The 12,830-nt window shown below is 40.4% G+C and overlaps 1 long non-coding RNA gene across 1 annotated transcript; it reads left to right on the top strand.

Moving 5' to 3' along the window:
- Positions 1-499: 499 nt before the first annotated feature.
- LOC146176410 (uncharacterized) lies at positions 500-5,264 on the top strand. The gene is made up of 3 exons (XR_014701527.1): positions 500-753; positions 1,481-1,529; positions 4,477-5,264. It is a non-coding gene; the product is annotated as an uncharacterized LOC146176410 (long non-coding RNA).
- Positions 5,265-12,830: the final 7,566 nt, after the last annotated feature.

Here is a 12,830-nt window from a genome sequence, read left to right as displayed (position 1 = left end):
CTGTTACTACGTTTTTTGACTGAAATACCTTTTTACTACCTCTCTGGAAGCAGGGGTAGTAAATGTACCTTACCTGTTTTCTACCATGATCAGAAGATATCTGATACTATATACGATAGGAATATTGAAGTATTCAATACTCCTGATTACATTGCTACTCAATTTTGTTTTTATGTTTATTTATTTGCCATACCTTCAATCGCCAAGGCATTATAGAGGGGAGGGGGTTACATAAATGAGCCCTGGGCTCAAACTGTGCGCTGCCGTTTCATAAAAAGAAAGAAAGAAAGAAAGAAAGAAAGAAAGAAAGAAAGAAAGAAAGAAAGAAAGAAAGAAAGAAAGAAAGAAAGAAAGATCGCCTAAACTAGCTTCCGAAACCGAAACTTCGTATAGGAGGCGACAGTTAAAAAAGCCACAAAAGCCATTGATAGGTCAATCCGAACCAATCCAAAGTCATCAGTGGCGGAGAGGTGCGATGTAGTAGTTCACTATAGTGCGATGTCATCATGCTGCCTTTGTTGTCGTGCGGTGCGATTGTGGACGCTGTTTCCTTGCGTTGTGCTGCTTTTTTTGTGCTGTGGTTCTTTGAATGGGCTGCAGAATTGATGTGTGACATGTGCACTTCGATAGGTGTTCTGAATTACGTGAAGTAGTGGTAAATAGATTCACTGTCATACACCGCTTGCACCGTACCGTGGCAACGCCGGCTTCAACACGGAAGAAGGAAATGGACTGGCGTGATTGCTTGAAAATGTGAGTATGCTGCTTGAAATTATTGTTTGTTTAATGTTGCTACAGGGATGAGGTACGCGCTCTTAATATTGTTCCGTGTGGTCTCAAAATCTCTTCGTAATACAACTCTTCGGAAGCTGTCGCTTTTCATGTGCAAGTTCGACCCTACCGCGAAAAAGTTATGTCATGGCGTATATCTCGTGATATAATCTTGGCGGGTGTGTATTGAATGTGTTAGCGGTGAATTATTGCGCCGGGAATTCCCGCCTTGGCTGCGGCGGTGTGAACCTTGAACCACACGTGAGCGTCCCGTCCCGTGAGTGCGCCTGGGAACATGTAAACCGACAACCCCCCACCTGCAGCGTGCCTTCGACGTGGCGGCGCCGGGCCGTCCGTGTTTGCCTTATTTCGGGTGTGGTGTTTTTTTTTTTTTCCTTTTTGAATGGGCCTAGTGCGCAGCGAATAAAGCGTCCATGTTTGGTGTGAGAGTGCGCGATCACTGTACTCAGAGCAGCAGTGCGTCGTCAATGGGAGCGGGCGCTAGAAAAAAGGCGAAGTAGTGCGCAGTGCTGCGTCAACTGGAGCTGACGCTCTACGAAGAAAATGTGCGAAAGTGCGAGAAAAAGTATGAAACTTTAATCAAGTTATCTTTGTTATTGTCTTATTCTTTATTCGTTTTTTTTTTGTAACTTGTAATGTGCGTTGAGTGTTTCCTTTTCCATATCCCTCCCCTTTGTTTTTCTAACAGATTTGATCAGTACCCCAAACGAGCTGTGACCTGTGTGATCCTTTTCGAGGTAAGTGAGTGAACGAATAAGCTTTTATTTTGTCATTTATTCATCTCTTAGTATAACCATTGTGGTTCTCAACATTTAGATGAGTATTTTCTTAGTCTGTTTTAAACTCGCCTTTTTTTCTAACAGGTGGGTGCATTAATGCGATGAGTAGAAACAGCGCGCAAAAAGCAGGTTATTGCGGTGTTGCGCATGTTTCACATTGGTCGCTGCATTTAGTTTTGGTGCTTGTGTGAAAGTACAAAAAAATATTCCTCTCTGTAAAACATGGTCGGCTGACGCCAAAGTACAAACTCGTGTACTACTCAGCCGTTAGGTGTTTAGCAGTAGATGGCGATTCGAAAGAATTATTTGAGTGACCATACGTAGTCAAATGTGCATTACAAGAGTGATTGCTTTCATTACTAAATAAGACTTTTGTATTTTTTATGAATTGTGCGTATCTTAGTGTTGTTCACATCACAGGTGGGCAGTTAGCAGTAATGGGCAGTTGCAGTCGTTGATACTTTGTGTTGTGGCTTTTGATGGAAGCTTTAAAATGCTGCAGTAGTAAACAATTTCAAACCAGAAATGAAAAAGTCATTTCGCTTCCTTAATGTATTTCATGTTCGCTGCGCTTGCAGCTAGTTTCATCTTAGAGGCCTTTATTTGCGCAGTTTTTTGGTTGCCTTAATATTGTACACACATAACTGAATACACCAGCAGTGAAATTAGTTTTGTGCTATTGCTAGTATTTCAGAAGGAGAAGTGTGACTGACATCTTGGGATAAGCAGCTTTTTGGTGCATGCACTTTTTTTGCAACTTTAAAATCAATTTGGATTGAGGTATGAAGGCACTGATCAATCAATATATTTTATGTGCTTGGAGCAAAAGGGAGAGAGTGTAGATTGTCAGGCATATTTCTGATACTGTGAGAAAGGCACCACTTCGAAAAAAAAATTCAGATGTCCACAAGTGTGAAACAAGGCCATTTTAATTTTTTTTTCACTGTGACTGTAAGGCGCACCTGTGCAGAATGCATAACCACTTGATAGCGAAATGTTTGCGAATATCTTTTTTTTTTTTTTTTGCATATACACAATACAGCACATTAAACACTGTCCTAAATTCGATGCATTTCAACATAGTAGTCTTATTCAGGAATTAAAGGAAAGAACCTCAGTCCTAATTTTTCTTAAAATTAACGATCAAGTTTCTAAAAGATGAGAAAGAATGTGAGAAAACATGTTGCATTGTATTGTTTCCAGTAAGGTTATCAAAGCTGAAACTTTTTTTTTCTTTTTTCCGAGCATTGGGAGAAGGGCGTAAAGTGAAGGCACAAAATCAACATACAAGACTCCCCGCTCTTCAGAATATTACCTATACGCTAACCCTGCTACCTTTAACATAAAGAGAAAGCATACATGATTATGCTATTGTAAGCCAAGGCTGAGGAATATATATATATATATATATATATATATATATATATATATATATATATATATATATATTTTCACAGTGCATCAATGATGACTTTCGCATACCCAGATTGTTGCTTTGTGTTTCCCCTGTGGGCATACTTGATTTATTTTCCTTTTGTAACAGGCATTTCTCATGAAATACATGTTGGGGATCTTTTTGCTCCCATTAGTTAAATTTATTTATTTCTTCGTAGAGCAGGCATTTCCACACTATTTCTTAATTTCCTGTTCAGTTTTGCCCATTAGAAGTACTACAAGATAAGGAAATCAGGTTGCCTTGTTTAAGAAATTTGAACAAAATGTAGATGTGTGAAATAAATGGGACAAACAAGTTCCTGTTGGAGTTATTTAAAAATACTGGCTTTGAAATGACATCTTACACAACCTTTTTTTTTTGCTCTAGAATGCACCTAGTTATGATAAATGAAGAAAATTGCCATATATGTGCCATAGTTGCAGTCTGAGACTTGGAAATTTCAAACCAATAGTTTACGTGCATTCCTATGGGCGTCACTTCACGCCCTGCACCCACAAATGGCTATACCGCTACATCCTGCTTATGTAACAAACCAGCAATTGTTTATAATAATGTAATCACATATCCTGCCTCTTCACAGTGCAGGTCTCAGCCTTAACATAAACCTAAAATTTTAGAGATGGGCATTGTTTGCTAATTTTGCACCTTTATTCAGAGTTGTGACGATGCTTGATAAGCCGTATGTTTCATTTTTGATAACATTGTTCCAAGCAGAATAATGCAATGCGTTTACTTAGACTCTTTATTCAGCTCCTCCAGGAGACTAGTTCCTGAAACTTAATACAATTTATGGAGGAATTTACGGAGCGATGGGGTAATTTTTCTTTTTAGTTTTGAAGCAACCTTCTCTGTTCAAACATGCCATAATTGGGAAAATGTTTCATGTGCTTTAATTTTATGCATAACAGAAACATTCATACACATTTAGAGAACCAATTGTCTTACCCATTTTCTAATCTTAAGGTAGGTGTGCCTCACATTCATGGAGTAAAAAAAAATATTAAAAATAGCCTCATTTGAGACTTGTGAGATGTTAGAAATTTTTTCTAGGAACCAGGCTTCGAAGTTTGCCTATCATCCATATTGTGAAGTGCTTATGCCACCTCCCATTCTAAACCTTCGAAGGCAAGGTAAAGCCTTAACTGCCTTTCATGACCTTTTCATCTTTAGGGAAACTGTAAAGTCTCTCCTATACGAGCGAGAAGTAAACCATGCCGGCTGGTTACTTTTGGCAAACACTGTACATTGTATTGAGGCTATAGTCTAGCATTTTTTTTATCATGATGTGAGCAGTCTTGTTAAAGTTGCTTGCCCAGAATCCTCTTGATTGATCATAGGTACTGAATTTATAACTGTCTGTTTTCATTACTGGGAAAGGAATTGTGTGCTTGGTCTCACTTGTTGATTTTTTCCCCTCTTTATATATGCAGTTACCTGTGAGCACTTCAGACTGGCCAATGCCTGGAACCTACCTGCTGCTCACCTGCACACCACAGCACAAATGAGGGACGCACTAAATCATCTACCACAAGCACACTGCAGTGCCCTTCTGCAAGCCATCACACGTTCAGGGATGCACGATTAAGGTCATACCCTAAACACTGCTAACGATGCTAGTATGAATGGACAGCTGCCTTGGTCTGTCTGCATTATTTCTTTTAATAATGGAGTAGGCAGTGAAAAAAAAAATCATTCTGAAGCAAATCTATTTATATTGTGCTGGTTAGCAAAAACAAAACCTCATTTCATATGTGATGTATCTGAAAATTATGTTTTTGTGTTGGTTGTAAATGTCACAGCATGTTTATCTCACCAACTATTAACTGCGTGAATTTGAAATGTACAGATACCTGGAAAATACTGCAGACCATGCCTCTTGTATTTGAAATTATCCCATGAGTTTTGTAGGAAAGATGTGATAGTTACTTGGCTCCATACATGAATGCTTCAGTGACGTGCTGAAGTATGTGCAAGGTATCCCCTAAGAGTCATTAGGTGAAATGTAACAAATGGTTTTATCACTGAGTTGTGGTTTGTATCATTATAGATCCGACTGCGCATTTGACATTTTGGTTTCCACAACATTTAATTTATTTTTCTTCTAGCAGTGTTGTGCTTTTCCTTGTAACATTTAGCTTTATTCAGCCGGTCTCCACAACAGCCTTTCAGGTCTGCACTAATGCTAGCCAGATTTTGATGGTCTGTTAGATTTCTGGAAGTAAACTTCACATCCTAAATTTTAGGAGGACACCCAACTTGGCAATATCTGGGCACAGATATGATGTTAGCTATTTGTTGACACTGCAATCGAGCAAAACATCAGCAATAACAGTTGATTGATGCTTGTGGTCACCTGTGTAGGATTAGCAAATGACAAATGTATAGTCGACTATATGCCTGCACTTTTTTCCTCTACACTGACCACTACATACATGAAAACAATCTGGAAGAAGGCATACAATTCTTATAACAGGCCTTTTATTTATCCCACTCGAGTTATAGGCAAAACTGTTTTCTAATCAACACTGTTCAGTCCACACCAGTCAATATAATATACACCAAGGTGTCGCAAGGTATCAAGCTTTTAAAAGACAGTGTCCTAGAAGTGAATAAGACTGGGCGTGTTGGTTAGACATTGTAAATCAAAGAGCATAGTGCGGGAACAGAAACGGAGACGACGACAAGACAGAACAAGCACTAGCTTTCAACTGAGGGTTTATTGCAGAAATGATCACATATATATACACTTCGGGATCGGCAATGAATGAGAAAACAAACCATTACTATCATACAGCCACATGCTAAGCCAAGAATTCTAGCTCTTCTTATGGCAGTGCAACAGACGCCTTGCTGACATATTTATCCCCTCTACGAGCTATCTCCAGTGCTTCTGTTATCTCCCTTGTCGGCTCGTTACGATCTCGATACATGATGATTGTCTTTTCGAACGGGATGACAAGGTGGTTCCGCATCACATCTTCTGCAGTGCGCAGCGAGATGGCAGTCTGTAGCAATGCTGCCAACTTTTTATTGGGCTCCAGAAGACGCACGTTTAAACATCAGCCAGTCTTACCAACGTAGTGCCTTCCACATGAAAGTGGAATTTTATAAACAACCCCCCTCCTGCAGGACACGTAAGGGTATCTGTGTTTAATCGGACACCCAGCCTGCAGCTTTTGCATAGGACAGGTTTTTCTGCACAAACTCAAAAGCTTTTTTTGGTGCAGTAAACAGGACATTTACGCCAGAACATTGCCCCACATTCCTTAAGTTATGAGAAACCTTAGGCAGGTAGGGAATGACAACTACTTTTTCTTTATTCCTTCTTTCCTCCTTTTCTTCTCATCCGCTCGCTGTTCGTCACTCATGCGTGCCGCAAATTTCTTTCTGCGAAGCAGGCTTTCAGCAACGGAAACCATAACATGTTTAGGGTAGCTCGTCACCTGCATACTGACACTTTCACCCATGGCTTGATCACATGACTTGCAGAGAGCGTTAGACAGAAAAGAAAGCTCTCTGCAAGTCATGTGATCATGCCATGGATGAAAGTGTCAGTATGCAGGTGGCGCGTTTGCAGGCGGCGAGCTACCCTAAACACATCATTGTTTCCGTTGCTGAAAGACTGCATCGCAGAAAGAAATTTGCGCCACGCATGAGTGACGAACAGCGAGCGGATGAGAAGAAAAAGGAGGAAAGAAGGAATAAAGAAAGAGTAGTTGTCATTCCCTACCTGCATAAGGTTTCTCATAACTTAAGGAAGGTGGGGCAATGTTCTGGCGTAAACGTCCTGTTTACTGCACCAAAAAAGCTTTTGAGTTAGTGCAGAAAAACCTGTTCTATGCAAACGCTGAAGCCTAAGTATCCGATTAAACACAGATACCTTTACGTGCCCTGCAGGAGGGGGGTTGTTTATAAAATTCCACTTTCATCTGGAAAGCACTACGTCGGCAAGACTGGCTGATGTTAAACGTACGTCTTCTGGAGCACTATAAAAAAAGTTGACAGCATTGCTACAGACGGCCATCTCGCTGCGCATTGCAGAAGATGTGATGCGGAACTATCTTGCCATCCCCTGTTTTAAAAGACAATCATCGTGTATCGACATCGTAACGAGCTGACAAGGGAGATAATGGAAGCACTAGCTCGGACAGGAGATAAATGTGTCAACACTGCACTGTACTGCCAAGCAAGGAGCTTGAATTCTTGGCGTAGCATGTGGCTGTCTGACAGTAATTGTGTGTTTTGTCATTCACTGCTGATCGTGAAGTGTATATATGTGATCATTTCTGCAATAAACGCTCATTTGAAAGTTAGTGCTTGTCCTGTCTTGTCGTCCCCGTTTTTATTCCCGCGCTATGCTCTTTGATTTACAATGAGTGGCCTAGTCCACTGAAATCAGATGAGAGCTCATGAGTTGTATAGCTTAGTCTGGAGTATTTCTTTGTTTTCTGAAGTTTATTAATTAATAAAACTCATTAGCTAATTTTTTTAATTGCTGGCTTCAGCAACAAAGAGTGTATTAACGGAGCGTGGTTTCAGCAACAAAGCACTCCAGCGAAAAGCGATTTTGTTCTCCAGAATGCGTCTTGGGCTGCTGAAGGGGTACAGCTGCATGTGGCACACTTTTTATTGTGCGACTTATCATTTAAGGCCAGTGGGAAAACTAGTTTATATAAACAGTAGCTTGGTGCAAATATTTCAGTCTGCTATTTCAAAGCAATTATTGGCACTTCTTTCTTTGAACCAAAATTGGAAGAGGAAATTGGTCTTTCCTAATGATTGTAATCAATAAAGTCAGCAGAACAAATAAAATACTGCAGGTTATGTAACACTACTCTAAAAGCCTTCAGTTATTCTTAATGAGCTTGGTCTTATTTAGCAGGTCTATCCAGCAATTTACACCTAACAGGCATCCTTTTAATAATTAGTAATATGCATTGTGACAAGCTGGCTGTCTGTTGCATAATTTTAGGATGTGAGGAATGTTTCAAATGGGCATTTTTGGGAAGCAGTTTTGAGTCTCTGGGGTGGTGCAGTGATTGCGACCCTCGACTATGCGCAAGAATGCAGGATCGAATTCGAGCCTAGGCGGCCGCTTTTCTTCGGAGGCGAAAAGCAAGGCGCCCGTGGGCTGTGCGATGTTTAGTGCACAATAAAGAACCCCAGGTGGTCGAAATTTTTGCAGTCCTTCACTATGGTGTCTCATGGCCTGAGTCGCTTTGGAACATTAAACCCCACAGACCCAACTAAACCAGTTTTGAGTCTGAGTAGGAATTGCTGATGTGCTGTTTCAATTTATTGTGTATTAGTAGGTCAGTTTGATATAAGCAACACATTCTCTTTGCAGCAATTTTGGCATATTCTTTTGTGACTATGACAGTCTCTTATGATAGCTATTGCTAATATCCTTTTATAGTGCTTCAGGAAGATCTAACATCTGTTTCATTTAGTTGCCATAGAGCGGACAGTTGACCAATTTTAACTATGGCTCCGACAAGTATTCGATACATATGCGGGATATTAATGGCCAAATAATGAGCACAAAATTTCCTCATACCTGAGGTATTGCTAGAAGCAGCCAAGGCAGAAGGCTAGGCAGTGTATGAGCTGGTACTTCCATTCTTCTCAGCCAAAAAACCCTCTTTTAGTTGTGATTTTTATTGTACATGTCTGGTTAAATTATTGTTGTAAAGCAACTTCCATATACATATCCTGATAGTTCTTGTATGTTATTCCTTCTATCAGTTGTCATCATTATTGCTAAAGGTGCTCAAAGACACACCAGGCTCTACAAGCCTTCAATACCTTAACCTCTTATAAAGGTTTCAAGTTCAACACACTCAACTCTGGTATAAATACACTGTCTCATATGAATGTGTGATAAGTTATAACCAAAACAGAACAAAAGTACCTGCTTTCTTTTTGAGTATTTTTCTCATCTTCAGGCAATCTCCTTTTCACCACTTGTGATGCGGGCAACTGTTTTTTTGTTTAGAAAGTTGAATGCTTGAACTGAATAATGAGAAATAAAGTCGCATCTTCTTAGCCACACTTGTGTTCAATTTGTTTTTTCGGAAGCCATGTATGACCACTGCTTGAGTGCTTTCATCTTATGTAATCCAGTGTTCAGGTTAGTGGTTATAGCAACAAAGCAGAGGAGTTTGTTAAATGTGTAGTATTTTTACTACAGTTTATTACTGTTACAGCCTTCTGTAGGTGGTGCATATTGCTAAAAATAGTAGCTGTTACTATTTAGAGTTAGTATATGTTGATTTAGGTAGCTGCTATTACTACCTCTGAGGTAGTGTATTTTGCTAAAGGTAGTTCCTCTTACTACCTCCTATAGGTAGTAGGTTTTGCTGAAGGTAGATACTCTTACTACCTGCAGTGGTAGTGAATACTAGTAAAGGTAGTTGTTCTTACTACCTTCTATAGGTAGTAAAGTTTACTAAATGTAGTTGCTGGTACTACATCTAGAAGTAGTAAAATTTGCTGGAGGTAGTTCTGATTACTACCTTCTATAGGTAGTAAAGTTTACTAAATGTAGTTGCTGGTACTACATCTAGAAGTAGTAAAATTTGCTGGAGGTAGTTCTGATTACTACCTTCTATAGGTAGTAAAGTTTACTAAATGTAGTTGCTGGTACTACATCTAGAAGTAGTAAAATTTGCTGGAGGTAGTTCTGATTACTACCTTCTAGAGGTAGTATATGCTACTACCTAGCAGATACTAACCTGCACTTACTAACTAGTTAGTAACATATGTGACAAGCAGTTACTACCCTAAAAGTTAGTAACCACAACTACCTTTTTTTTAAGAGTGTGGTTTAAAGTTCTTATCTACCCTTATCTTGTGGCATTTGTTTTTGTATGCAGGAGACGCATCGCAGCCCCAGTTCGTGTCCACTTATGTAGATGGAACTTATTGTAAGTATAATGAAAAGACGACTGATGACGCCTGATAATGTCGTGCTTGAATATGTAAACACAAAACTACAAGAAAGATGTCTTGGTCCTGAGAATGACTATATTGTGGCCTCGTAACAAAAAAGGCGAAGAAGCTAAAGAAAGTGCCATAATTATCCACTTTTAAATGAACATATAATATTCCTGACCTTACGAAAACCACTCATGATATGGCAGCATGAAGAATCAGTGTCCCTGCCTTTAATATGGACTCCTTTTTGCTTTAAGAAACTGTGAGCTTGAGGACTCTTTCAAATCAGACAGTGTCTTTTTGACCGAAGTTAGAAGGAAGAAATTCATGTGTTGTGAAAATCTGAACCAACATAAAGGCTTAGCTATCCAACCGTTCCTCAAAGCAGGCCAGGTACAACGCAGGAGTTCTCACCGCGTAGACCATGGTTTCTTTAATGCAATGCCGCTCATTTTCCACTTCTTTTTTTCTACTCTTGTAGATGGAACGCCTTGTAAGTATAATGAAGAGACGACCGATAACACTTGGAACTGACATGCATGCTCAAAAATGTATACAAGGGTAGAATGGTCGATTTGTAGCCTCGTAACAAAAAGGCAAAACAGCTAAACAATAGTGCCTTATTTACTCTTTGTGTAATGAAAATAGGTTATTGCTGACTTAGTTCCAAAACCAGTCTTGAGAGGGCATCATTTACACTTAACGTCCCTAGCTTGAATGTTCAATTGTTTTTGCGCTAAAAGAGTTGAGCTTAGGTGCCTCACAAATCAGACAGCTTCTTCTTGACTGGCATTACAAGAAATATTTTCGACAGATTGGGAAAGGTCTCAATCAACATATATGCGTAGCTATCCCTCAATTCTCTGGTGAAGGCTGGTTAATGCAGCGTCTGCCTAAATTACGTCGTCAGCAAAAGTTTGCGGGACGTGAGCTATAAAAAAAAGCATTTGATGTAGACCTGTGCATTTGATGTAGACTAGTTGCCTGCTGCTGATACTACTGGAAGAAACATGTACCCTATTTATAATATAACATGTTTCAGGTGGTAAGCTGGTAGGCCTACACCGGGATAGTCCATTACTGCACACACACTTCCACTAAAGCATTTGCTGTCGAGAGTGAAGTAAGGAAAGTATATATGAAAATCTCCGCAAAAGCAATGGCTAATCACTTCAGCAGAGATATAACTAGCTTTTAGTGTTTTCTTTCCAACCTAGCGCACGAACAAGAAATCTGTGATAAACTTCAGGCTCTGTCACATGCGTTCCTCACGATAATGATTTGATATCAAAAGTCTTTTGTTCGACATCAGCGCATATTCTTCGTGCGAAAAGTGAAGGGCACACCTTCAGATGCCTTTGAGTAATGGTTGACTCCGCAGTTATTCTACATTTGGAGGCGATGTGCATGGTATGGTGAAAGCCCGCCGCTCGTACTAGACAGCGTGGATATCGCTATTTTGCAATAAGTTTATTGCGTATGTAGCTAAAGCCTCACCACTCAGCCAACGGCCGTGTCTGAGAGGAGCTGGCAAGACCATAGGTTGATTGCTTCCTACACTTTTTCTATATATTACATGTTCAGGATTTGGTCACCGCTAGAGACCTTGAATAACAATGTCTGCCTGACACTCGGTTAGTACCGAGCTGCATTCTGTTATGAGTGGCGAATTCTCATATTTCGGCTCATTGAGCACGAAGTCTGAAGGCGCTCAGTGAAAATGCCTGAACGCTTAATGGCTGATCGGCTTCGCGGTGACAGAAAATTTTCGATATTAACCTAGTCATTTCTGCCGATATTAAAAATGGAAGAGTCTTCATCAGCAGTTATGTTAAATAACACTGACAAGATAGCATTGGAAGTTTCCTGAATCCAGTCATGCGGCTGACTGAACAACGCTCATGCTATTTCATATCTGGGGATCTTTGAAATAGCCCTGTTTGATTTTTTTGACAGTCACAGATCAAAGCCAGGCATACAGTAAGTATTGTTGTACCATCCCCACGGCAAGTAGAATAAATACTGCAGATTGTACAGCAATCTTTACAGTCTCAAGTAATTGGTTCCATGCCTATAGATTGACCATTGTTGCGCTGCTGAACGAAAATGCTGTCAAAGCTGTGTAACCGTGGAAACAACCATCTAGAAAAAGCTGTTAGGGCGAAAATCTCGAAACAAAACGACCTCTGTCTAGAAGTGACCCTGCGTGCTTGCCATATATTACCTCGGAGTAGGCCTGAAAACCACCAGGAAGCGAAATTCGCGCCTCTAGCACTTCTAGTACGGTCATTATAGCGGAATCTGGCTCGGGGGACGGAAAACCCTAAATGTGACTTCTGCTTGGGGACCTCTGTCAGGTGGTCGTATGCCCGGCAAGCATGCAGTGGAGTTAGGGATGCGCTTGGAGGACGAGGGCCACACATTCGGATAACACGTACTCGCTCGCCCTCTAGAGTAGCTTGAAAAGGGGCTCCACCAGGATTTGGTCAAATAAAGATCCCCACGCTTTTCGTATTCCCACCTAACTTCCATAACCCATTCCCAATAACCTAGACAATCTCCCTAGTTCCCACACCTACTGCTACGTCCTAAGGAAAATTAGGGGTGTGTCCACAGGCCGTCACCCCGGCCTGGGGTCCCTGAATAGCATTCCCCACTTTATTTTTTCCGTCCATCTACGAGTGAGGAATATGTTGGTGAAAAGGACCAATTAATATTTATTTGAATTGGATCACTCTTTCTCTTCCCGCATTACATTCGTGGAGTGAAGAGTTTGTATTTAATGGACTATTCTATACTAGTCCTATACTATCTATACGTGGCGCGTTATTTTTGCCTGTAGAGAAGCCTGTTCGCAGTATCAAACA

Source organism: Amblyomma maculatum, chromosome 10, assembly GCF_055883805.1.
Source record: "Amblyomma maculatum isolate TAMU_Amacu chromosome 10, ASM5588380v1, whole genome shotgun sequence".
Taxonomy (NCBI): domain Eukaryota; kingdom Metazoa; phylum Arthropoda; class Arachnida; order Ixodida; family Ixodidae; genus Amblyomma; species Amblyomma maculatum.
The sequence above is the reverse complement of the archived record's forward strand: the minus strand, read 5'-3'. Positions and strand labels throughout refer to the sequence as shown.